Source organism: Rattus norvegicus, chromosome 2 (genome assembly GCF_021556685.1).
Source record: "Rattus norvegicus strain SHRSP/BbbUtx chromosome 2, alternate assembly SHRSP_T2T, whole genome shotgun sequence".
In the NCBI taxonomy this organism is placed as follows: Eukaryota; Metazoa; Chordata; class Mammalia; order Rodentia; family Muridae; genus Rattus; species Rattus norvegicus.
Genome location: NC_141535.1, coordinates 215,845,038 through 215,849,470, shown reverse-complemented (window position 1 = coordinate 215,849,470; position 4,433 = coordinate 215,845,038).

The following is a 4,433-nucleotide window of genomic DNA, read 5'->3' as shown; positions in this document are numbered from 1 at the left end:
TCCTCTGACGTCAACACAGCACCATGCAAGCTAGTCAATAGAAATAAAGTTTAAAGGTTAGTACTACCTTATTGTCTCTGTGTCTGTGACTCAAGTACGGGATACCTCTGCAACAGAATATTAAAATTACATACTTGAGGATAAAAAAGAACATTTTAAAGGAGCAAACCATAAATACTAAGACATTAATACTTAATCTAAGACATTAAGAAAACCTGACATATCGGGGAGATAACTGTTTTGACAATTACGTGACTTGTGACTTGACATTGTGATCATGTGAACGTAATAAAAATACAGTGTGATTGCAGGACTATATGGTTCATTGCCCATTAGTACAGTCATCTTTCCATAAAATTTATATCAAAAAGTTAGCAACCAAGATTTGCCAAAAGCTTCCTAAAATATAATATAGAAAGATGGGTTCTAGCAGATACCTAGGGAGAAAAAAAGTGATGTAAATCTCAATCAAGAGAGTTATCACGAATGGAAGAAAATCGGATGAAGGGGGAGCTTTGATGCAGAGAAGAAGAATTAACCGAACCCATATTTATAAAGAAAGAGCTCTTCTGTCTGCCCCAAGCTCCCATAGGTGTTCCCCGTGAACCCTAAGCCATGTGTGCCAGTGAATAAGATAAGCTAATTTACCTGTCCTTCCTCTCCTCCAAACCTAACCTCCCAGTCTCACTCCGAGCTCTGCTGCTTAATACCTGCTGTGGCTCCCCACTCCCTCAGTCCCCCTCTCCAGCAAACCACCTATGGTGACCTTTCCTTATTCTCCATTTTCTGCCCCAATTCCCAGCAGACTAGGCAGATGCTGGTGGGACAGACTGCTTTCTTCCCTCTTCCCTTTTCCTAGTCCCAAAACAGAGAAAAACATTCTATCAGGAACCTCCAGTGACCACATCTGGCAGAGTTTAAGAACAGTTCCCTACCAGGCAACCCACAGGTGCCATACTCTCCTAAGAACTGGAGAAGGCAACGGGCAACAGAAAACGAGTAAAAGGTCCATGTACCCAAGAAAGACAAGACCACATATGAACATTTAGATTTAACCATCTTTCAAAAACCAGGTGCTTATTTGCTAAGTAAAAACAATGTTAATATCATCCAGGACAATATGTCTAGAGTCCAGCAACCAGCAATCATAATTACATAGGCGTTAGAAATCCCAACATGGCTGAACTGTAACCTGGGAACCTAAAGCAGGCTTTATAAAATGAAAAAAATCCTTAAAGAAATCTATGAAAACATAAATGTGCAGCAGAAGGAAATAAAACAGTTCAAGATTAAAATGGAAATAGAATATACAAATTTAAAAAACTGAGGGAAATCGGAAAATGAAAAATTTTAAATGTAAACTGCAGCATCTGAGGCAAGCCTGTGCAAGCCTGTGCAAGCCTGTGCAAGCCTGTGCAAGCCTGTGCAAGCCTGCGTACCAGCAGAATACAAAAGACAGAAAGGAAAATCTTAGGGAGGAGAGAGGAGAAAGAAGAAATAAATCTCTTGGTTAAAGAAAGTGTTAAATCTTAAATATCCCATCAATCCAGTTGCAAAACAACTAGGAAATCTGAGACAATAAAACAACCCAAATTCAAATAATAGGAATGGATGGAGGAGAAAATACAGAAAATATTTTCCCCAAAGTATTTTCCAGGGGAAAAATGTCTCCAACCTAAAGAAGATGCTGCATATGAAGGTACAAGAAGCATACATAACACCACATAGATTGAATAAGAAACACTAAAATATTCAGAACAAAGGAAATATCAAAAGATGCAAGGGAAATAGACCAAGTAACATATAAAGATAGACTTGTTAGAATAGTATCTGACTCCTCAATGGAGACTACAAAGCAAACAGGGCCTGAGCACATGTTCCACAAACTCCAAGAGGCCAACGATATCTCCCGAATACAATAGTAGAAAAAAGATACTTTAAAATAAAACCAAATTTATGCACTGCCTATCTACAAATCTTACCATAGAGAAGGAATAGAAGAAAAATTTAAACCTGAAGTGGTTAATCACATCCAACAAAAATGATTACAGGCAAATCAAATCAAAAAGGAAAATAATATATATATAATCAAAATAACATGAATAAGAAAACATTGCTCATTGATATTTGTAATCAATGGTCTCAATCCAACATGCAATGACATGATACAAACTAGTATATGAATATAACAAACAATATCTATTCTTCTGCTGTTTCCAAGAAGAATATCTTAACATCAAGGATAAACGTCACCCCAGGTTAAAAGATAAACATCACTGCAGGTTAAAAGGATGGAAACAGATATTCCACGCAAAAGGGCCTGAGAGCCAGTTTAGATATTTTAATATTTAGCCAAAATAGAATTCAAACAAAAACTAATCAGAAGAGATTACGAAAAAGGACCCTATATGTTCATCAAAGGAAAAAGCTACCATAAAGATCTTTCAATTCTTAATGTCTATGCCCAAACACAATACACCCAAGTTTATAAAAGAAATATTATGACACTGTAAATCACATATTGACCCTCACATACTGATAGTTGGTGACTTCAATAGCCAATTGTTACTAATAAACATGTCATACAGAAAAAAAAGTAAGCAAAGAAATTTTGAAGCTAACCTATGTTATATGGCAAATGGATGTTTCTACCAAAATACAAAAGAATATAGTTTCTCAGCAGCTCATGAAACTTTCACCAAAATTGAACACATACTAGCATACATGAAAGGAAAAGAGAAGAGCCCAGAGCCAAATGGATTTAGCACAGAAGTGTACCCAACTTTCGATGAAGAGTTTATGCTAATATTCCTCAAATTATTTCACAACATAAAAACAGATGGAACATTGCCCAATTTATTTTATGAGGCCACAGTTGCCCAGATACCTAAGACATAGAAAGACCCAACATTGGAAGAGAATTACAGACCAGTCTCCCAATTTAAAGCAAGCCCATATAAAACATCAACATACATGGAGAGATAGTTTAAAGAGTTCTTCTGAAGTAAAGAAAAAAGGAATAAGACAAGATTTTTGTGTCTATACATATCTATTCAATACAGTACTTGAGATCTTAGCAAGAGAAATATGACAACTGAAGGATGTATATGAGACACAAATTGGCAAGGAAGAAGTCAAATTATCCTTAGTTGTAGATAATAAGATAGGATATGTAAATAATCCCACATTTTCCAATGAGAAAATTCTGTAGTTGACAAGTACTTTCTACAAATTAACAGGATAGAAAATTAACTCACAAAAATTAATAATCCTCTTATATAAGATGACAACTAGACTGAGTTAAGAATTAGAGAAACAATACCTTTCACAATAGCCTCAGAAATATAAAATATCTTTCGATAACTCTAACCAAGAAAGTGAAAGGCATGTTTGATAAAAGTCTTCAGATGTTTAAGAAGAAATTGAAGAAGATATTAGAAAATGGAAAGACCTCCCATGCTCATGGATCAGTCGGATTAATATAATAAAAATGACCATCCTACCAAAAGCGATTAACAGATTCAATGAAATTCCTATCATAATTCCCACACAATTCTTCTCAGATCTTGAAAGGACAACTTTCAGCTTCATATTGAAACATACAAACACATACACCAAAACAAACAAACAAACAAAAAGATGATACTGATAACAATCCTGAATAATATTAGAACTACTCAGGGTATCTCTACCTCTGATTTCAACCTGTTTAACAAACCTTTAGGAATAAAAAGGGCATTATATTAGCATAATCACTGACACACTTTTTTCAACAGAATAGAATTAAAGTCACAGACATGAATCCTAGACCTATGGGTACCTGATTTTGTATAAAGAAGCTAGAAATACAAAACGGAAATAATACATTGTCTTCAACAAACAGTGCTGGCCAAACTGGATAGTTTCATGTACAAAAATCCAAAAATCATGTTGGATAACATTCAAATCCAGATAGATCAAAGACCTCAACCTAAAACCAGGTACATTAAACCCAATAAAAGAGAAACTAGGGAATAGCCTTGAACTCATTGGCACAGGAAGTGTCTTTCTGAACAGAACACTATTAGCACAGGCACTAAGATCAGCAATTAATAAATAGAATCTCATGAAAGTGAAATTTTCCATTTACAAAAGATACCATAATTCAGGCAAATTGGCAACCTACAAAATTGGAGGACTTTTTTTTTTGCCAACTATATATCCAATAGAGGGCTAATATTCAAGATATATAAAGTACTCAAAAATACGAATATAAAAGAAGACTATTTAAAAATGAGATACAGATCTAAACATAGAATTAAAAATGATGAAATTCAAATGGTTGAGAAACACATTTTAAAATATGTCAAAATCCTTAGTCATTAGGGTAATGCAAATCAAAAGTACCATTTTCAGAATATTAATTTTATTTAATAAATAAATAAGGGAAACCC